Here is a 24,547-nt window from a genome sequence, read left to right as displayed (position 1 = left end):
TCTCTTAATCCTGTGGAATAAGTCCTCTTGTCTCAGTGGACTGTTTTTTGGCTCTCAGAAATCTATGAGGATTTGGGTTTTGGGATGAAATATGAGTGCTGTATTTGACCAATGAGAGGCAGAAGTTGACAGGAAATTTCAGACTGTTGAAAATAAGAAAAAGCAGGGTAGAAAACTATTAGGTTTTGTGATAATGATGTCTGATTATTGCCTGCCTTAGTCTTTTTTCTTTCTTTTTGGTGTGTTTGTAAGGAAACTCCTTTGAATAAAATTCTATGAATTGAGGTACACTGAGAAAACAGGAGTTTAAGTCTAAAGGTAGACAGCTGAAGGTCAGATATTTAACCAAAAAACTGACTGGTCCAGAATCAGTTTTTATAATATTTATTTCCTAACTACAATGGTAACATTATACACTTCACAAAATTTAGAAGTTGCAGTAAAACCCACACAAAATAAAAATTCTTCTTTTTACCATTACTCAGAAATAACCATGTTTTTCCCAGTATTTCAGTGTTTTTCTGTTCATTGTGTATTCTAGACTGTTCTACTCAATGTGCTCTTTTGTTACTTGCCCTTATACTTAGAAAACTCAGTATAAAGTCAACGTTTTCAATTATCTTCATAAACTTTTCCAGAATGTGATTTAAAAAAAAATTTAAATGTTTATTTTTGAGAGAGAGAGAGAGAGAAGGAGAGGGAGAGGGAGAGGGAGAGGGAGGGAGGTGGGGGGAGGGGCTGAGAGAGAGGGAAACACAGAATCTGAAGCAGGCTCCAGGCTCAGAGCTGTCAGCACAGAGCCCAAAGTGGGGCTTGAACCTGAGTTCATGACCTGAGCCAAAGTTGGATGCTTAATCAACTGAGCCATCCAGGTGTCTCCAGAATGTGATTTTTAATGCTGCATATTATTTTGTCAAGTAACTATAACTAATTTACAAAACATCCCCCTGTTGTGATATTAAATTTTGGTTTACTCTTGTATGTACCTGCATCTTTAAACATCATTTTATGGGGACAAATTTGTAAGAGAACATCTTTTAAGCTTTTAATATTCATTGCCACATCATGCTATACAACAGTAATGTCAGAGTTTTCATTTCAAAGTGCCCTCATCCAGCATTGGACATTATCCTTCTCAAATATCTCATCTAAACTGATAAGTAAAAAACTTTAAATAAAAATTTATTATCTTCTTAATTTTCAACAAAATTATTTCAATTAATGTGTCAATGAATTCTTCCAGGAGGCTTCTTAATTCTGATATATATATATAAAAGTATTCTTTAAAATATGTTACCAAAATTCAGTATCATTTTTTTTCAAGAGACTCTATTAACTGATTGCTTTATTAATCTATCTACAATCAGCAACCTTTAGGGAATTTTCTTTTTCCACAGAGAATAGATTATTTTTCTCTTTCTCTCTGTTCATATTAGTCACTCAAGCCATGCTTAGCTGCTTCCATGCTACACAGAGAGAATAAGATTACCAAACTCTTGAGAATCCACAAACTATTATTTTCTCAATCACTTCCACGTTTCATCAAACTCTACAGGTTTACTAAAAATACCTACATAGATGTCTGTGTCAACGTGAAACCAAATACCAGTCTGCCAAACCTTTTCACTAAATTGTCTAAAATGATTATATCAATAGGTTATTATTTTTTTCTGAACATACGCCCTGATTTTAATTAAACATTCCATCTAGGAGCTCCTGGGTGGCTCAATTAAGCATCTGACTCTTGACTTTGACTCAGGTCATGATCCCAGGGTTGTGGGGTTGAGCCCCACAGGCTGTGTGCTGAGCATGGAGCCTGCTTATGGTTCTCTCACTCTCTTTGCACCTCACCCTCACTCTCTCTCTCTCTCAAATAAAAATAAATAAATACATAAATAAATAAATGGCCAGTGGTACCTGCCAGAATGTAGAACCATTGATGCCAGATCAAACAAACAAATAAACAAAAAATGCCCCATCGATATGGCTAGCTTTGATTCCTGACAGACCCATTAGAAATGCTGTCTAGAATCCTATTCAGAACCCTGACAAAGAATAAGTATGTATATATATACATATATACATATATATATATACACATATATCTACATCTAGAAAAATCTGTGCACGTGTGTGTGTATATATCTGTCTCTCTCTCCCCACAGAATATATTTCTCCCCATTATGTAAATTCTATATTCCCTTAGGAACCTGTGTCTTTCTCATGTACTTACTAGGCATTATCCATGGTTCAAACTATTTTATTCCCTACATTAATATATGCCTGGCACTATATTCTTTTATTCTATACATTAAGATTATCTAATGAAAACAAAATGAAGGCTGGTTTGTCTTTTGTTTTTGTTTTTGTTTTTTTTAGTCGATGTGAATGAAAAAAAAAGAAAGTAGGTCAGTTTATCTTATACAGAAAAATGTCAATCTGTCTCTAAAAAGCTGTAAAATAATAACAGCTCTTGTATCATCATACATTCATGGAATGCTTTACAATTTGCCAAGTATATTCACACAAAACTTAACATCTCATTCTGAAAAACGAGCTTGGGACAAGGTGTACAGGATAAAAATCAGAGGGGCTTGGTGTTGCCATACCCCATTCATTCCATAACTTTCCAAGGAAACTGTGCCTCTGACCCATCCCTCCTCCAATTTAACAACTGTGAGTTCCCATCTGCAGCTGTTGAGTGGGCTTATTGCTGGCCTCCCTCCCCTTTCCAAGTAAACTCACTTAAGTCTATCACCTTATATTTACCCTCCCTAATAAGTCCCACTGTCCCCATTTTATTAAAAAGGAATTGAGGTTCTAAGCATGTGAAGGATTCACCCCACATTACACTACTAAAAATATAAGAATATTAGAACTTGAATTTGTACCTTCCGAATCCAGTGCTTCTCCTATGTGACATCTCTGTAACCTTCAACAGAGTTTTATTAGCATTACTCGAGTATTTCAGAACTACATTTAACTTCAAATGCAAATTTTCTATAAGAATAGTGAAAGTCTAAAAGTTGTGCCTACAAAAACAGACACATAGACCAATGGAATAGAATAGAAACCCCAGAACTAGACCCACAAACATATGGCCAACTAATCTTTGACAAAGCAGGAAAGAACATCCAATGGAAAAAAGACAGTCTTTTTAACAAATGGTGCTGGGAGAACTGGACAACAACATGCAGAAGGTTAAAACTAGACCACTTTGCCACAACATTCACAAAAATAAACTCAAAATGGATAAAGGACCTGAATGTGAGACAGGAAACCATCAAAACCCTAGAGGAAAAAGCAGGAAAAGACCTCTCTGACCTCAGCCGTAGCAATCTCTTACTCGACACATCCCCAAAGGCAAGGGAATTAAAAGCAAAAATGAATTACTGGGACCTTATGAAGATAAAAAGCTTCTGCACAGCAAAGGAAACAACCAACAAAACTAAGAGGCAACGAACGGAATGGGAAAAGATATTTGCAAATGACATATCGGACAAAGGGCTAGTATCCAAAATCTATAAAGAGCTCACCAAACTCCACACCCAAAAAACAAATAACCCAGTGAAGAAATACTCAGAAGACATGAATAGACACTTCTCTAAAGAAGACATCCAGACGGCCAACAGGCACATGAAAAGATGCTCAACATCGCTCCTCATCAGGGAAATACAAATCAAAACCACACTAAGATACCACCTCATGCCAGTCAGAGTGGCTAAAATGAACAAATCAGGAGACTATAGATGCTGGCGAGGATGTGGAGAAACGGGAACCCTCTTGCACTGTTGGTGGGAATGCAAATTGGTGCAGCCACTCTGGAAAACAGTGTGGAGATTCCTCAGAAAATTGAAAATAGACCTACCCTATGACCCAGCAATAGCACTGCTAGGAATTTACCCAAGAGATACAGGAGTACTGATGCATAGGGGCACTTGTACCCCAATGTTTATAGCAGCACTCTCAACAATAGCCAAATTACGGAAAGAGCCTAAATGTCCATCAACTGATAAATGGATAAAGAAATTGTGGTTTATATACACAATGGAGTACTACGTGGCAATGAGAAAGAATGAAATATGGCCCTTTGTAGCAACGTGGATGGAACTGGAGAGTGTGATGCTAAGTGAAATAAGCCATACAGAGAAAGACAGATAACCATATGTTTCCACTCTTATGTGGATCCTGAGAAACTTAACAGAAACCCATGGGGGAGGGGAAGGAAAAAAAAAAGAGGTTAGAGTGGGAGAGAGCCAAAGCATAAGAGACTCTTAAAAGCTGAGAACAAACTGAGGGTTGATGGGAGGTGGGAGGGCGGGTAGGGTGGGTGATGGGTATTGAGGAGGGCACCTTTTGGGATAAGCACTGGGTGTTTTATGGAAACCAATTTGACAATAAATTTCATATATTGAAAAAAATTTAAAAAAATAAAAGTTATGCCTAGATCATTAGGTAATAAATATTGAGAATCAAATTAAACTTCACTTGTCAGGTTATATCACAGGATCAACACAAAGAAATTCCCCCCCCCGACTTGTAATTTCTACATTTTAAATTATTGTACAGGCATTTCAAAATATATCTATAGTGATAGCAACTTAGTATTGCAAGATTTTTAAAAATAAATATTTAGCATTATTAGTGTAAAGTGTATGCACGGTGAACTCATATTCACATTGTTTAGGTTCATACATGAAGAAATGTACATGAAGTACACTGTACATAGTACATGAAGAAATTATCCATTAGCTGAATTGAGTATCCAATTAAAATATATGCTTCCAAATATTCTGTGTAATGAAAAATTTCTATAAAAGTCGTGATCATAAAGTGTGCCAATATGCATTCTATTCTATATGATACACTGAACTGAAATTTCCAGAAATATGACAAAGAAAGAAAAAAAAGTGAAAAATTATTACCTGGCAAAATCTTCAGACATTTAAACAAAAACAAAAATGTCATGTTAATAAAGTTGAAACAATACATGTGACCATCCTTACATATGTTCATAAACATATTATATCATTATAATGCATCTGCAAATAATTGTCTGATCTATGATGGATTAATAATGAAGTACCTGCCCTGTGCACATCAAAATCTTTTGGGGGTGAAAACACTTGCTTTGGGAAAGTACAAACCAATATAATATCTTGCATGCTGTATCTAGCTAAAACTATATATTGCCTGGTTTGGGTAGAATCAGGCTCTGAATAGGGACTATGGTCCTCAATGATAATTGTTAATAATTATTGTGCTATGAAAAGCAATAGACGCAAACCATTTTTACCACCTTTTCCCTCCTTCCTCATCCACCCACCTGAACATTCCTTCCTTCTGTATTCACTAACTTAGTGGTTTCACAAACTGTAAGATAAGACTTGCAGTGCTTTGCTCAGTCAAAATCCATTTCCCTTTCTCTTGGAAACAGGACCCCAACTTTTCTCTAAGGAACCCCTCTCCATTATTCTCATTCACAAGATTTAATCAGAGATTTAATGTTTATTGGCACAGTGATGAATTCAGAGGTGGTGTCCAACTAAACTTTTCAGGGAAGGGGAGGGAAGCTCTCTCTTTTCTGCTGATCTTGACACTTGGAGATGTAGGGCTGGTGATACTGTCAGGCTTGTGGCCATTACCTATAGCCTGAGAATAAATCCTGAGAATATATGGAGGATATAAAGCCAAGAGATGAAGAGAGGGCAGGAAATAGTGGCATGTTTTGAATGTGTACATCTCAGCCAAATGTTACCCCTGAACTTTTCAGTTATGAACAGACACATTATTTGTTTGCCCCAATACATTATTTTTTTTCCTTAAGCTGTGTTGAGTGGTATCATCATCATCAACAAAAAGAATTGTTTTTCAATCTTTACTGGGGGCCTCTGATAGAAACAGCAACTTTACTTTGACCTCCCCTTCTCCCTTCTGTCTTCTCCCCAAAGATATTCATCTGATGATCAATTTCTGTCTCTTCTCCTTCCAAGATGCCTCAAAAATCAGTCTCCCTCCTCCCATGGCCCTTATCACCCACCAGCATCTAGACTTTCATGGTCTTCTTCCTAGACTGTTGTGATGGCTTTCAGTCGGGTTTAATGTTCTCTAATTCATCTTTCACAATGTTAACAGTGGGATCTACCTAATCCGCAAGAAGGAACAACCCAATTTATCTGGGGCTCTCTGTTACAAAAATAAACACACACACACACACACACACACACACACACACACACAAAGATGACAACAATAAAACAAAGGGAATGTTTAGTCTGGTATCTAAAACTCTCTTTTCCCCTTCTATTCCTATCTTTCCCAATTTTTTCTCTCCCACAGACCTTGTTTATGCTGCATGTTCCTGCTCACAATTTCCAGGCCATAGTATTCAGTTCCATATCTCTATGGAGTATCTTCTGCCAGGAAAGAGTTTCATTTTGTCTCCACCTACCAAATCTCTACTTCGAGACAGTTCAAAAATTTTCTTTTTTATTCTGTGAGGACTTTTCTAACTGTACCAGGTAAAATTATTACTAGCATCCTTTATACCTAACACCACAATGATAATAAGTATCATATTATAACTTGTGTTACTTTTCCACTCAGATTTTAAATTCCTTTTTTTAAATTTTTTAAGTTTACTTATTTATTTTATTTAACAGAGAGGGGTAGGGGCAGAAAGAGAGGCAGAATTCCAAGCAGGCTCTGCCCTGTCAGCACAGAGTCTGATGCAGGGCTCCAACTCATGAAACTGTGAAATCCTGACCTAAACCGAAGTCAAGTGCTGGAAGGTTACCTGAATAAGCCACCCTGGTGCCCAAAGATTTTAAATTCCTTAAGAGCAGAGACTAAACTTTACACATCTTTTCCACTTTGTAGTAAAGAGAACTATGCTTTATGTAAGACATTAATTAGCACAATTGCCATTACTTGAATGTTTGAATAGATGAATAAATCTTTAAATAAATGAAACAGCAAAGACCAAAAATAAAAGACTCAAAAATGTCCCATAAAAGTACTGACACATTTCCCCAAGGTTTGACAAGGTGGCTGAGAAAAAATTACTTTGTTTTAATAATGCAGAATGAAAATTACTTTCAGAATATTTCTACCCCATGCTAACTAAAGCACAGATGTGCTTATTGTCCCATTATTTCATTTAAACAACTAAAATCAGAGTATTCAAGAACCAAAATGATATCTGAAACAGTGGACCTATTCCTCCACATACAGGGTTCTGGTCACAGTGCTTATGGTACATTTTATTTTATTATTTTATTTTATTTTATTTTATTTTATTTTATTTTAGAGAGAGGGAAAGGGAGAGAGAGAGAGAGAGAGAGAGAGAGAGAGAGAGAGAGCATCAGCAGGGGAGAGGGGCAGAAGGAGAGAGAGAATCTTAAGCAGGATCAACACAGTAGGGAGCCTGATGTGTGGCTCAATGCGGGGCTTGATCCCAGGACCCTGGTTTCATGACCTGAGCTGAAATCAAAAGTCAATCACTAAACTGACTGCACCACCCAGGTGCCCAGATAATATTTCTTTCTTAAAAATATTTATTTATTTTTGAAAGAGAGAGAGCATGAGTAGGGGAGGGCAGAGAGAGAGAGAGGGAGACACAGACTCTGAAGCAGGCTCCAGGCTCTGAGCTGTCAGCACAGAGCCTGATGTGGGGCTCAAACTCACGAACCATGAGATCATGACCTGAGCTGAAGTTAGAGGCTCAACTGACTGAGCCACCTAGGTGCCCCCCACTTCCCCCAGATAATATTTATAAGAGGAACTAATCACATTCCATTTCTCTGGTACTGGTTTAACCTTGAGTGACTTTATCTTCCATCATTAACATTTACCTCTCCATATGGCTATTTCTCAGCAAGCTCAGAAAAAGCCATTATTTCACCTGTGAGATAGAAAATCTTTGCTGTGATTTGAGGACCTACCAATGAGCCTGTGATTTGACCTTGTGCCTGGGAAGAATGATATTGTAAACCAGTGAGTGTTACTGACTCCAGATGAAACCAGAATACCCCCCTTCTATGTATTTCTTTACTTTGGGAGAGAACAAGAGAGCAGGGGAGAGGAAGAAAGAGAGAGAGAGAACATGTCAAGCAGGTTCCACACTGTCAGCCCATAGCCCAATGTGGGGGCTTGATCTCATGAACTGTGAGATCACGACCTGAGCCAAAATCAAGAGTTGGATGCTTAACCGACAGAGCCACCCAGGCACTCACAGAGCAGTCCTTTCTAATAAACGGATGAAAATCAGCAAAAAAAAAAAAAAAGTGGCCTGATGGTTGACCACTCCTTGTAGTTTGTTACTCAGCTGAACCATCCGCACTTAACCTTGGGTTTTGCAGGTTGACACAGCTCCTGAAAACCACAAACAGATCTGGGGTTCAGCAACTGGCCAGTGCCAAACTACCCTACAACCATCCAATCCAGAAGTGACAAGCCAAAGACCTGTTTGAACCAACTAGTCTCTTTCCCTTGTGAGATCTTAAGCCTTTGTAAATAACTTCCTTACCTTGGTTGGGGAGATGGTATTTTCAGGAATTGTTTTCCTGTGCATATACCCATTTACAAGCCAACTGGCAATTCTCTCATATTATCTGATACTCTAAGGTTCGTCCAGCATAGCCAAACCTCCTGTTTGTTGGATAAAATTTTCCTGTCTTAGCCACCAGTAAATTCAGCTTAACACTTGCAGTCTTTATTCTGATTTTATTGCTTGGTTATTGCCCAAATGGTCATAAGTTGTTAAAACTACTTCAATTCAAGCTAACATAATAGGCCAAGCCTCTCAATTGTACAGTTAATGCAGAGCTTTGATACAGAAGTTCAGTTTAGCAACTTTAGAACACATACTAAAACCAGGGGGCTTGAGCTGAGCAAGGGGGCATGTACCCTTGTGTAGTAGGACGAAGCATTTCATAGTCAGTGAAATTATATGCAACAGTTACCATTCGAATGTGGCTGAAAACTGCAACAACCTCCCCCAGGCCCAATCCTCTATTTACTCTGTTACGAGTCCTCTTATTCATTTTAGCAAGTTAGAACCAGATAGTTGGAACAAGAAGTCAAAAGACAATACTTTTTCTGGCATTCATCAACATTTAAAGAGAAAACCCCTTTAGAAACACTGAAGCCATCATCTTAATTTTCTTTTAATTAAACTGTTATGATTGTAAGCTATCAAAATGTGTCACACTGTTTACAAATCTTTTTAAAAAAATATTTTGATGTATATTTATGAAGACAGAGTCACCTTTTTACTAGGGAACTACTATTTTAAAATGCTTTTTCCCTATGTACATATATAAGGAATGACAAAAGCATAATATTGTAGACACCTGAGTCATAGGTTTAATGTCTACATTTAAAAAGTGGCAAGTTTAAGAAACAAAATTACAGCTATAACAATCTTTCATTGGCTTTATAGACCTGAATTACTAGTGTTTCTAATACAATAGTTATTATAGGACTATGAGATCATGAAGTATTAAGCATTCACAAAGTGGGTCAATGGAAAGGTGCTAATTAATATAATCTTATAAAATTATTATTATTATTATTATTACTAACAACAATACTAATAATGAGTGATATGAAATACATTTAAAATATAGTTCTACCATCTTACTTATTTTCTATCATAATTCTCAGCAATTTTAAGCTGCAAAAGTTTGATTTTGTTGTGCTTTTAAAAATACGAAAGATTTAGGTTGGTAACAAAAATAATAAAAGGCTTCCTACTTAACAGAGTTTTGATTAATTATATATTTTATTAATCATGGCAGCAATCTCTTGTTTCCCTTACAATTTCAAATCCTCTTTTTAAAATGTTTTGAAAATATTTTGGGGAATAGTTTATTCCCCTATTTCTTGTGAGGAAAACATTCAATGTACAGAAATAAAATTACTATTTCACACATTCTAATGTATAAATTACACATCTTTTCCACGGCTACAGATCAAAGTTAAACAAACACAACATTTTGGAGAAAAAGGAAAACACTGAATCAGATCACTTTCATGAAGCAAAATGATACAATGACTAGAAATTTAATTCCAGTGATTCATAATTTTTTTGTAAATGTAGGTTACAGTGCATATAGAAACACAGCTCATCTAAATACGAAATGAACATAGACTGTTTCATTCCGGTCCCTCCTTGTAAAAGTTAAGGGAACAGAGTGAATGACACACTGGAGAAAAATAGGTTCAGGGCATGAGTGAAGTCTTTACCGAACACTAAGCCTCTAATCATAATCATTTAAGTTAATGTACTTTAAAATCAACAGAATTAAAAAGATGGTAACATTAGGAAAATCCCATGTACTGTTATTTTTCTTAGGTAAAATTCAGTTTTGAACAATTTAGAAAGTTGTGGCCAAGGAAGAATTAATGTTGTCTGCTAATTTCGTTTCTCACCAATTTTCTAAATTGTAAGAATTGCTTTCACCATTTTTTCAAAATATCCTTCTTTGGTCATTTCCACAATTTCTTGCATTTCATAGATAATGTTTAAAACATTTTATTAAATCTGAATGGCATTTGGACAAGAAGAGGAGGAAAACATCATTGATTCAAAATGTTTCTCGGCTATTTGGGAGGCCATTTAATGTAAAATATAAATTCTGTCCTCCAAGAAAGTGTCTTTAAAAAGATCTATATCAGTGAGAGTAAGTAAGCTCTGAATTGGCCTTATCCAACAGAAATACACTGTGAGCTATATATGTAATTTTAAACATTTTAATGGTTACATTAAAAAAGTTACAAGAAACAGATGAAATTAATTGTAATAGTATATTTTACTTACACCAATACATCCAACATATTCTTATTTCACCATGTAATCATTATAAAATTGTTGGAGATATTATACATTATTTTTATACATTAAACCAGAAATCTGGTGGGTATTTTATATCCCCAGCACATTTCCACTCATGCTAGCCACCTTCCAAGTGTTCATAAGCTCTCCTATGATGTGACAGAGCTCTAGATGATTGTGATAAATCATGAGTTTGCTAGCACTGCAGTACTACTTTAGAGGTAGTCAAGACCCTTGTGCTACCATAATAGGGCAATGGAGCACACTGACCTTCTCCTCACCACTGATCCCCTAGGGAGTTGGTGAAGAACCTTTACCTCCTAATTTTCATCAAAAAGTTGCAACGTAGAAATTAAATGGAGAAACCCCAAATTAGAGAAATTAAGGTGTTTATATAGAACAGATCTAGGCTGAATTTCTTTTACCTGGCCACAGCTGGAGAACCTTGCCTGGGAGCCTCTTCTCAGCACTAGCTTTCAAATTCCATCTATCCTCTATGATGATGTCTCCCCTGATGGATTGTTCCATCAACTTGTGCCCACAGCACACTGCACGTAGCTATCTCTTGATATGTGCCTGTAAATGTCTGTTACACTGGCCTGAGCTAATTAGAAACTATAAATATGAGTGGAAGAAGCAGAATTTCGTGTCCCTTCAATTAAAAGAAAATTCATTCCATAGATGTGTTGTTCTTACCCTACAGAAGTACCTCACAGGAGTACTTACAAATAAAAAAACAATCAGTGTGAGTTTAGACAAGTTACTTAAGCTCTTTAAGCCTCCATTTCCTTATCTGTAAACTTAGGAAAAGAATACAGTAATGCCTAACTCATAGGACTATTGTTGAGGCCAAATTAGATAAGGCAAAGATCACATGTTTAGGGGGGATGAGCAGGGGATGAGCACCTGGTAAATGCTCAGGCAAGGGTAGCTATAAACATGCTTGCTCCTTAAAAGATGAGTAAAAGACAGAGTAGGATAATGGTAGATAATATATCTGTCATGTTCCAACGCTGGAAAAAATGTGAATCATGTTAATGACTGTTGATTTTACCATAATAAACACAATTTGAGATATATGGTCACTCTTAAAACAGAGGTGATGATTCTACTTCCTGACAAGTCGTTGGGTATAAATAACTTAGTGGCTTATTTTCTTTGAATTTACTGCCCAAGATATGTCTGGTCCTTTTATGTTTGGAGCCATCTTTGCTGACAGACAGAGTTGGCAACACCACATGACTGGAAAACAGAATGTAGAGTCAGGCTCAATGACTGATGCTCCACTCCTGAAACACATTCGCAGAATCACTTTCAAAACATCATTTAGATTTGGAGACTTCAAACTCCTTTAATCTTTTATGCTCTTTAGAACCTCCACACCAGCACAAAGGCTTGGGAATCTAAGTATGGTTTGGAGAACTATAAATGCATGCATGTTTTTATCAGATAGTACTCTAACAATCACAATAATGACCTCACTTGGGTCATTGGGAGGCAAAGGTTAGGTGAATTATAGGAAACTTTTAGAGTCAAGTGAGTTTCCTCTTGTGGGACAGGAACCTAAGCTAACTGCTCAAAGGGCTAGATCTAGTCTCCATCCCTTTGTACCTATTTTAACAAAGTACAATCACAACCCACTGATTTATTTATTTTTAAAGTCAATTTTAAGAGCCTCCATGTTTTTAATAACATCATTGGTTTTCTTAGTAAGTCCTTTTCCTACCTATGATGCAACAGTAGTCTGCAAGTCAATCCAACACAAATTATCACATTTACCAAATTATTGGGAAGCAGATCCATTTGTAAACTCATTTGGTAGCTTGACCTATTCATGTCTATAGCTACCAATGTCAAGGCAATATGATCTAATAGGAATGTCCAAATTATTAAAAAAAGATAATTGGAGTCAGACATCCCAGTGCCAAATTCTCACTGCCTCTTAGAAGCTCCTATAACTGGCACAAGCCCTTTCAATGCAGTGAGCTTCAGTTTCCTCATACGTAACCATGGTTAGTCTTTCTGTCTCCATGTGCCACATAATAATTGTTAGTAGAGCCATATGAGAAATTGTTATGCAACCTAAAGACAGATAACACTTATTTTATTTTTTGACAATTTAAATATTTTGCACACATTTAATCACAATATGACATATTTTGGGTGGATGAGACAAAGATTCATATAAAAATATTAATATCTATTTATGCCAAAAGTGCAGGTTAGTGAGTCCACTTAAAAATAATATCCCCCTTGTAAACATTTTGCCATTTTTTTTCTCAAATCACTTGTCTGCACTGTACCAACTTCCTTCATGTGTAAATTATGCATTGGAAATAGGTAGTGCAAACATTATTATTTTCATTCTTCAGATGTCAAAGTTGAGGCAAAGAAAGCAACTTAATCAGCCTTAGATTTCCACTAAACAACACTGACAACAACAAAATCAGCCTTGCAAGAAATTTCCACTCCAAGACTCATTTTCTGCTATCATAATTTTTCCAGGGTCAGATTCTTATAGCAATTTTCTAGGTTCATAATTACCTTAGTTGCATGCACAATTTGGGTAGTTAAGTAATTACTTGATTTGCACATGCAAATACTGCAATCATTGGCACATAAAAATAATGTCCTTTAAACATTTGGGTCCAATGGAGGACAAATGGTCAGGAAAATCAAAATTCCTGTGGTTCCCAAAAGGGATAACTATGAACAGAAAACATTACAAGCCATTCTCAAATGTTTAGAGAACCAGCTCACTTTAACCTAGAGAAAAGAAGCAACATGGTGGCATTCTTACTTCAAACCCCTCCTCTCTATTCAAAGAAGGTTTCCAGATACTGATATGCTATCTGGAACCATAGAAAGTCCGAACTTAGATTGGAACACTGGAGTGTAAAATACAGTCTAACCATTGGAGGGATTAGGGAGATTTAAGAAAATCACTTAATCTCTAAACCGTTTAATAATATTATCTAAAATGTGGATAATAATATCAAATGTATAGGATTGAAAAGAGGAATAAATGAGATCAATTGTATGAAACTGTAAACCTTATAAACCTGGACAAATAAAACATATTATCATTAGATTTGAAATGTATATGATGTATATTGATCAACAACTCAATAGAACAGACACACATTGTTTTGTTTTTCTTTTTTTGTTGAACAACGAGCTGCCTCTAAGGAAGCTTAGTAATTTTAATACATTTAGGAGTGCAGCATGAAAGAGTTGTGATGTTCCACTTATACCCAGAATTAATGTGGCATTTGTGTTAGTCCTGTATCTAGTTTTTGATCCCATAATAGAGTGGATGCCAGAGAAACTGGCAAGAATTTCAAGGAGAGCAAAAATAAACATCTGTGATGTTTAGAAACTAGGCCCTCTAATGAAAAATAAGTGGACAAGATACTTTTCACTATGCCCCAACACTGATGAAAATTAGGGGGGAAATTTTAGGGAAATTTTGCTATAGCTTTTAAGGGATATGGAAAATCATTTTACATACGCGTTGAAGAGGGTGCATTAGCTGAAAACACAGCCAGAAAAATGTATGTATGATACTGTACAGAATTGTCTAAAACTAAAGCTGCAAGGCAAAAGAAAATGTTTTCATCAGAGAGTTTGCACTATTTTCTTGGGGATGATTAACACAAATATTTACAACTTGTTATATGGTCAACCTATGAGATACCCAATAAATGAACTGAGGAACAAGTTGAAAGATTTCACAAAAGATGTGATTTTATTTTTATTGTATTTTATTATTTTTTTTAATTTAAATCCAAGTCAACATATAGTGTAATAATGGTTTCAGGAGTAGAATTTAGTGATTCATTACTTGCATATAACACCCAGTGCTCATGCCAAAAAGTGCCCTCCTTAATACCCATCACCCATTTAGCCCATCCCCCACCCAACACCCCTCAGCAATCCTCAGTTTGTTCCCTGTATTTAAGAGTCTCTTATGGTTTGCCTCCCTCTCTGTTTTTATCTATTTTAGAATTGTCACACTCCATCCTCCTTTGCTCACAAAGGAAAACTACATTGTTGAAAATTTATGGCAATGTCCTCTTTCTAATTCAGAAAGCAGTGTGATTCCATGGAAAAGGAGTGGCTTTGGAGACACAGAGACATCATTATACTCTTGTCCCATGACAAGATGGGTGCATGTGTGGATCTGAAAAGGTATTAATACACAACTTCTTGAACTCTTTAGTTTGAAAGTATCTAAAACATTCTCAAATTCCTAAAGTGAAGCACAGAGAGAGATCACAAGTAGCTGTATCAGGATTCTAGCAAAGTCACTAAGACCCAGTTTCTTTCTGTCTTTTAGATACATCCAGATGGCTACATATGGTGGCAGGATGGCAGAAGTAACTCCAGTCTGCCCTCCTGACTCAAAAACAGAGGGGAAGGGAAACTGTCCCACAACTTTCCATAAAAATATATATATATTTTCATTGATTCTGATTGGTCCAAATGTAATCAGAACAAACAAGGCATCTGAGGGACTGTGATTCTGCCAAAACATATGAGCTAAATTTTCGAGGCCTCCCAAAGGAATTCTGCATATGTTTTTCTAGAATTCTGGGTAATAGATTCTGGTGGGGAAACAATAGATACCCACTATAAGAGATTTAGGGATAAACCTATCTAGGGGCATGAATGTGAATGGGGAGGGCTTCTTTGATAACTTTTCCAGGGCTTATGTTCCAAAGTTCTGATCTTTAATTTTATCACTTACTCACAAGGAGAATCTGCATCCATCAAATGTTGCCCCTCATCAGGAGTCTCTAGACACTTTCAGTTCCACAAGGAAGCTGTGCAGATTCCTGGACTGGGCAAGCCCTAAAGTCAAAGCCATGTGGGGTCATATCCCACACCTTTTTTTTTTTTAATTTTTTTTTAACGTTTTATTTATTTTTGAGACAGAGAGAGACAGAGCATGAACAGGGGAGGGGCAGAGAGAGAGGGAGACACAGAATCGGAAGCAGGCTGCAGGCTCTGAGCCATCAGCCCAGAGCCCGACGCGGGGCTCCAAGTCAGGGACCGCGAGATCATGACCTGAGCTGAAGTCGGCTGCTTAACCGACTGAGCCACCCAGGCGCCCCTCCCACACCTTTAATTTAGCTGTTTGCCCCTGTGAAAGTTGATGACCTCTATACAGAAATCTTAGCAGTAAAACAGTAATAATAACCCTTTTTCGGAGGATTATGGTAAGGACTAGAGATGTAAGAAGATCCTACAACTGGGTCTGATTGGCAGTGGATACTCAATAAGTGATCATGATTACTCTACACAGTTTGGTCCAGGTCTTGTAAGTTATTTCCTGGGGCTTCCTCTCCCACCCTCACCACTACACCCCATTCAAATGTCAATATTCAAAGTGGCCGTCATCTGACTTTCAGGATTTGGAAGAAGTCAGTGGTTCAAATAGAGCTAGAGGCACAGCACATCAGTTTGTGAATCACTGAATGGGGCACCGCTGTGCAAAGACCAAGGAAAGAAAGGTTGCCATTATAGAACAAGTCCTCATCATTCTTGATGTTGAAGATTTCTCTAAGGGGCTGAAATGCACATGTGAAATTGTCAGAAAGAACCAAATTCAAGAGTTTTATGAAATGAAAGCTCTGTAAGAAAGCTGGCTCACTAAAAATTAGTTGTTCCTTATTTATCAGCGAATGACCAGCTGCAACAGGTTGGCCTGAAACCTCTTGCTACTTGACCTCATCAGCAACCACCCCACAATAGGTCACCATTGCTTAATTAGACAAGGGAGTTTTCAAATGTAATCTCTTTGCACTCAGCAGGCCCTGGGTCAAACAGAATCTGACTAACCTGCAGCTTGTGTTTACACAGCTTCCAACAGTTCAAAAAGCCAAGGGAAGATCAGAAGCTTATCTTCCAGCCAACAGGGGAGGGAGGATAAGTGGAATTTGACAGAAGGTTGTAATCATCCACATTGGGGGCTGAGGGGAAGACCTGCTCATCTGTTTTTAAGCGTGTTAGGACAAGATGTTACATTTCTAGAAACCCAGATGCAGAAAAAGGTCGGCAGATGCCATTCTTGTGGTTTAATTAAGAAGGAAAGTAAAGATCTAACCTAAGTCCAGCTTTCTTAACTGGGCCTCCTCTGGAGAAGCAAGGGTAGAGGCGGGGAAGGCTGGTGGAGAGGATGAGCCCAGTGGGATGTGCTGGCCAGCGCATGGCAGCTGTTCACGGTGAGTCCTATTCTAGCTCATGGCCATATGTTCCAGCTCTTTTGGAAAATTACCTCCAAATAACAGATCACGAAAGAGCAACTCCAACAAGCCCTATAATTTAGTCCCAAGAGGAAATTCTTCATTCATCAAGTGTACAGGAGGCTAAATTAGTTCTATACCCACGTGGGCCCTGGTTGGCAATTTTGTGATGGTAAGCCCTACCTTGAGGAGGAGTCCAGCCAGAAGAGATGGTGACCACGGCCGGCCTTGTGCCCAGCTGGATCAGACCACATATTGTACCACATATTGGGTAGAGTTCCTGGGGAATATCTCTGGGACTTAGTCCCTGTCACTATTTTTTTTTCAGATGCACATTTTTAGGGTTTGTGGGGAATGAGTGGATCTGCTCCCTCTCAGCCTGAGGTTGCCAGAGCATTCTTCAGCAGGAGGCAGACTAGACTTGTCAGAGTACAAGGTGGGATTAAAGCTAAATATAACCTTTAAAAGATGCTTCCATTTAATTCTCAGTTATTAAGCCAATATACCAATTATAAATACACATATATTATACATATTTTTTAAAATTTATTGTTTTGTTTTGGCTTTTGTTCTATGAATCTATTCACAGCCTAGAATCCAGCTCCACTGTTGGTGCTCATTAAACATGAAACAAAACACCTTAGAAAACATTTAAAAGATAGATATATGTTTGAGAGGACATCTCTTTTCCTTTAGCCAAGTCTTTATTTTTATGGACTTTGTTTTTTTCTTTTAATTGAGAGGTAGTTGAATTCCTCAGCTGTACTGAACATTTCAAGATGTCTATAAATAAGCCAGAAGTTTTCTTTGTGCCTAATCAACAGGTTGCCTAAAACAAGACACTTTTTTATATTCCCTACATTTTAAGAATGATGTTGCTAAAATTGGGCTACACTCCAAAGTTAAAAATCTTGTTCCTCTTAGAAATCGGGTTCACTGCCTCCATCTAGGAATCTGAATAAAATGACATGTTTCTCCTCGTAGTATCTTTTCAGCAATCTCAAAAATACAAACCTCATTTGTATCTAAGAGACTTCTTTATGCTTAGGTTTTATGAGCAGCCATTCTTTCTGTAAATCAAGTCTGCTTTGTGACTTCACAAACCATTACAGGCAGGACATGTTTGAAAAGAAGGTTTACTAATTTGGGGAGAAAATGATTCTGTAGAAATAGAACTAAATGCTTTCACAAATAGTACAACAACAATTCAAAAGTAAAATTAGAATGAAAGTGCTGCATTATATATATATACACAACAAAGTTCAAATAAGACTATTCAAACTGAATTTGTTGATTGGTACAACTTTTTCAACTTATTTATTTCCTGTTTTCTATTCCCAGGTGCCCATGAAGACTGATGCTGGCATCACATCTCTAAATTTGAACTCACAGAATACAAAAATGGGTCAGCTATTTGAAGTACAGAATTCTCTGCTCTGAAAAAAAAAATCTCACTAAAGAAATTCTTTAAAGTATTGTGAAAAAAATATCCCTGAAAATGACTGAACTGAATTTATTATCAATTACACAGACTAATAAAAATAGTTGAATATATACAACTTATTCAAGGTGTTCATGTCCAATGAGGCATTCCTGTCATGAAAGACTTACCTACCTTCTTAATTTCTATTTATAATTGTTTTTTCTTGGAGTGGGTAAGAAGAAGACTTGGAACTCACTACAAACCATGCATGGTCAGAGTAGAGGAGAGGATGAAGCTGAATTCATTGTTCCCTCACCTGGGTGCCCTGAACTTAGTATATATTTAACAATTCACTATTTAAACAGCAAAGGAGGCAGGGCTACTGGTTAAGTCCATGAGATAAGCCAAGAATCAGAAGGTGTATATCATTTAAAGATGGATAAAAATATTAGAGCATAACCACTGGTCTTGACTCACACTGTAGAGACTGTAAATCCCAGGCAGACAGGGTCAGATCTACCGTAGAGATGTAGATCTTGAGTATGGCAAATGGAGAGTAAAAGTCAAGAGAGAACTAAAGTTTCTGTCCTTCTTTGACCCATGCATCACCCATTTTTCAAGATGGACATTTGACATTGAACAAAATCTCTACACATTGTTATTTTTTGGCAAGAGATCTCCTCTAAGAAAAAATTCATCAGTTTGTGATAAAGAAATGAAAGCTTCTGAAGCCTGACATCTTCAAACTACTAAGAGCAGCTTGTGGGTGTGGAAGCAAGAATACTCTCATTTATTTCACAATCACTGGGCATGCATTATATATCCAAGTACTATTCTATTTGATGATAATTTGCTAGAGAATAAGACAAAGACATTCAATAGAAAATAAATATGCCCATAAGATCAAATCATATCATGATTTGCACTATTGGAAACAGAATCATGTGACGGAAAGTGACTTGATTGATGACTGCTATGGATGGGTAGTCATGGAAGGCCTCTCCTGGGAGGTGACATTTAAGCTGAGATCTGAATGACAAGCAAATGTAAGCCACATGAAGAACTGAGGTGGCAGGGCAGGCAAAGGAAACAGCGAATACAGAGGCTAAAAGGCAGGAATGAGCTTGGTTCATTCTGGGAATAAAGAGTGTAGGGTGCCTTGTGAGAAAGGAGAGATGATACCAGAGATAAGGAAGGACCAGGGCATACACAGCCTCATTAGCGTAGGTAATGGCATGACTTTTGTTTTAAGCACCATGACAAGTAACAGAGGGTTTGAATTTGGAAAACGGCATATGATTTATAATTTTGGAATATTACTCAGGCTGCTGTGCCAGAGTGTATTGAAGGGGACATGTTGGACTAAAGAAAAGGCTACCACAGTGGTCCAGGCAAGAAAAGATGGTGCTTGTACAGGAACGAGGGCAATGAAAAGTATGAGCCAATGTATGTAGGACATGCTTTTCTTAATAACAAAAGTAACTTTTTGTTGATAAATAGGAAGTCACATGTAAAGGGAAGAAGCATTTAAAGATTTCATGCTTGGCAAGGACTATTTGATTCTCTTCTACCTAATTTATTTTGCCTATTCTACCCACCGACAGAAGAAAAGTTAATGAAATTGCATTCATAAAATCTTTCCCTTAGTGCTTACCAGTCTATATTTCAAGAGAATTTCACATCCTTTACCTCACATTTCAAATAAGAATGGTATGCTTCTCTTAGGACAATAAAAGACCATGATTTATGTGGCTGCTTAAATTTTTCAAATAAAAGCTTGGCAGTCATCACAAGACACAAGCAATTTCATCTCCCAATATGTTCCTTTAAATGACATTGTGTTGAGCAGGAAGAAAACCAAAATGATGCTTACTCTGACCATAAATTGTGGAAATTGGAAAATGGTCTTCATGTAGAGCTGATCAGCACAGAGGACATGCTATGCAAACCTGCACTGTAAAAGAAATATATGTGTAGCTTGGATCTCTGAGGAGTCTCTGGATGGGAAGGTGCTCTGACACCTTTTGAACGAGGCAGATGTTTCCAAAAAGCTTTATTTGTTGCCTGACGACATGGCAAGCTCTCTAGAGCAGTGTTGTCTGGTAGGAACATAAAGTGAACCACATTTGTAAATTTACATTTAAAAAAAGTGAAATTAATTTTAATAAAATATTATATTTATCCCAATGTATCTGAGATAAAATCATTTCAACATGTGATCAACATGAAAATTGTTAATGATATATTTTACATTCTTTTCTTCAAACTAACACTTTGAAATCTGATATATAATAATCTAGTTGGACTAGTCAAATTTCAAGTGTTTACAAGCCACATGTGGCTAATGGCTGATGCATTAGACATCATAGCCCTTGAATATATATAATCTCCTGTCAGCAACAACTGGCTTTCAAATATCCAAAAAGAAGATAACTGATGTCACATCATAGACATGAAATACTGGTAGTTCATAAATAGGCAACTACTAACTGCCTAAAAGATCTGTCATAATAGAGCATTAAGAATGGCAACCTGGACCTTTGAGAAAATACAGCCACATTTTAATAACTCATGGCTTCATTTGGACTATGTTTTTCAGTTTCAGTTCTTTGCTTTATTACACTTGAAACTGAAAAAAAGGGGCACAGAAAAAAAAAGAAAAATTAAAAGCTGATGATTTTATTTTATTTATTTTATCTATTTTTAAGGATGAAGTTGCAAAGGGACAATAAAACTATCTCTAAAGTATATTTCAGAGCTACTGAACATCTATGCCTGAACTTACCATTCCATATTTAAATGATTATACCTAGTGTGTCTCAAGGAAGAGAATCTGTAGGACCAGATAGCAGCTGGATGCCAAAAGAGGCATTTTGGTACTTCCAGGTTGCAGGGAGATGACATGATTCCTTTGGCACCACTGTAAGGGCAGATATGGCCTACATGTAAATAGTACATGCCTCCCCACATGGAGGCTCTGTATTAGTATCATCAGCACCCCACATGGGCCTCATGACCAACACCTTTGCAAGCTAAGAGGCTTTGTGAACTTCTCATGCAAGGTGACATTAACTGATGATACCAACATAATTGTTTTTCCAAAATCAGCCTTAACATCATCTTTACAATTACAATTTATTAAAACTGCAGTAACTCTTGCTGACAATGTATTGATTTAAAAAGAAAACAAATGCATGGAAACTTTGGAACTAATCACTCTGAAAAAAAAAACAAGAAAGAATGGTGTCACAGGGACAGAAACTTCCACAGAGTAGAGGAATAATTTATGGATGTTTTCAGTGATAAGTCATGACTTTTAGACTGGACACACTCTTCTTTTTGTAGAGTGTGATCAGTGAAAACGCATTTTCTAGGAACACAGCTAAATTTTCCAAAGCCTCGAAGACTCTTAAAGAAGGTAATAAAAGACTGATAATAAGTCAGAAACAATGTTTGGCATCCTCAGGCTAACAGGTAAATAAATGAATAATAAAGACATAAAATTAGGCACATTTGTTTTTCTCAACCAACATTTTAGTAAATGAATGAATGAATGAATGAATGAATGAATATATACATGCATACATACATAGTAGGATTTAGAGTGAGCCATTAGCCATTGTTTTAGAGCTTTTTGCTTTATTGTAGATGCATTTCACAAGGAACAGGAGGTTTGCAGAGTAAAAGCCTAATACGGTAGCTAATTTACTTGGCTGGGGGAGATTATTGTATATTCTCCCTTTTCCTGTGGAAGTATACTTCGTGCTTTTAAAGGCTATTTGAATATTTTTTATGCTCATTATACATCTCTTTAGGCAGTTGTATATGTGTTCATGGTGGGTTAGATTGAGGATTTCCTTCTTTCCACTTCCATTCCCATGAAGGAAGCTACCAGAATGCAAGTACACATGGAACCAGCATCTGAGGCCTGCAGATAGGCCAAGAGACCATATTCTGCCTTAATGCAGAGATAAGGCAAGGCATCCATGCTTACCTTCAGTTCATTCCTAAAGGAAGCACACAGCCACAAACCCAGCATCCTTTTTCTAAATGTTAAAATTAATAATTATTTTCATAAGGAAAAACTTGATATATCAAAGAATCATATTTTCAGTGAAGGAAGAAAGAGACTGAAGTTAAATGAGTTTGAATCTGGTGGCAAGTTTTATTTGGTTTCCACTCTCTGGGGCAACAACCTATACTCTCTAATATGTGTTAAATAAAGACATTTCCATTCATAAATATTCTCTGCAATGCAAAGTAATAATCAATTTCTAATTTGAGACCATGACCTTGCATTAGGAATTGCTTTGGGGAGAAGAAGCTGCATTTTAATAAGAAGTCGATGGACCTGAGTTTACCTTTTCTTTATTCTTCTCTTTCCTTGGAATATCTATTATAATAATAACACTTCTAGGCCCCAGGCTCAGAAGACTCCACTGATTGCCAATTGCAGGCCTGTTTCCCTAAATCTCTTCTAAATGTTCTTCAATCTCTACTTGAACACCCTTATTGCCTCTCAACATAGTTTTTGTTTTTGTTTTCCTCTTTCATAGAGAGCTCTATTCATTAGAAAGTTTTAACTTATGTTGAGTCCAACGGTTTCTACATATAAAATGTATTCCTTGGACTTTGTTCTTCGTAAATAATGTACAAAGATAATCCCTCATTCTAGACCCTTAAGAATAGCTATAGCAAACATAGAACAAGTATATAACATGATTATAGCATCTAAGAAAGATGCAATCTAAGGAGAAAGGCAGAATTAGCAATCAGGGGAAAGTTAGCTACTGGAAGGGGCCTGGCCTATGGCTCTGTGTATAATAAAGTTAAGAGTCCATAAAGGATAGGTGCAGTAGGAAAGATTGCATGGAGAAGAATAAGCCTCGATAAGCAGAAATAAAATAGAAAACCTCTGGAGATGCTGCACCAGAAGGAGGAGGAGGAAGGCAAGACAACTGTTGGGAATTTCGATAAACTACAGGTCATACACAAAAGAACATTTAGTAGACACCTACTGATACAGATAAACTGTTTTCCACTAGTCAAGTGATGTACACAGTCAGTTAAGATATCTGGCAAGTCTAAATCATTTTAGGAATAATGTTTCTTAGAAAAGAAGAATTTAATGCAAGTATCGAACATTTAATTATTTTATTTTTCAATTAGCTTTATGCTTGCTTTAGATAGCTACGTAGCACATACGTCAATTTATGTCAATTTTACAAATTTCTATGGATATATGTAAAACTTCAGTTTATCCTTTTCTTACACGAAGTATATATTTTAAATGTATTTTACATTTTTGTTTTTTCAAACCTGTCTGCAGTAGGATACCTGAGTTCCTCATTTTACTATAAACCTTTGCAGAATCAAGCTTACATGTGCCACGTAGGATTTAAAAAATTGTAGCCAATCTGCTTTTGATTTAAAAGAAAGGCTTCCTATATGCAGCTTCAAGCCCAGCCTTTCTAACTGACATGACATCAGCTATACAAGAGCCACAAATATACGATATTAATGCATTTTTTTCACTGCATCCAAAAAGATGTTTAATGACTCTCTAAAAATTTATTTTTCAGCTTATCTCCCATCTCTCCATTCAAAATCAAATGGCCAATAAAATCTCAAGGAGGTTGGTAGACAGATACTTACAGTAAGAAAATAGTACAAAATTGAAAAGAAACTTTTAGATCTCATAGGATTTTTGGCAACTAAGGTGTAATTAAATAGGCCTAGGAGTAAATAGCCCTAGATTTGAATTCCAGTTTTTCCATTAATTAGGTTATATAAACTTGGGCCCACCACTCTGGAGGCCAGTTTCCTAATCAGTAAAGTATAAACAATTGTAGTGAAGATTAAATAAAACATTTATATTAAAAAAGGGGCCTTACAGGGACACCTGGGTGGCTCAGTCAGTTGAGTGTCCAACTCTTTATTTTGGCTCAGGTCATGGTCCCAGGGTCGTGAGATCAAGCCCTGCATCAAGCTCTGTGCTGAGCATGGAGCTTTCTTTAGATTCTCTCTCCCTCTCCTTGT

Source organism: Leopardus geoffroyi, chromosome A3 (genome assembly GCF_018350155.1).
Source record: "Leopardus geoffroyi isolate Oge1 chromosome A3, O.geoffroyi_Oge1_pat1.0, whole genome shotgun sequence".
Classification (NCBI taxonomy): domain Eukaryota; kingdom Metazoa; phylum Chordata; class Mammalia; order Carnivora; family Felidae; genus Leopardus; species Leopardus geoffroyi.
Note: the sequence above shows the minus strand (reverse complement) of the source record.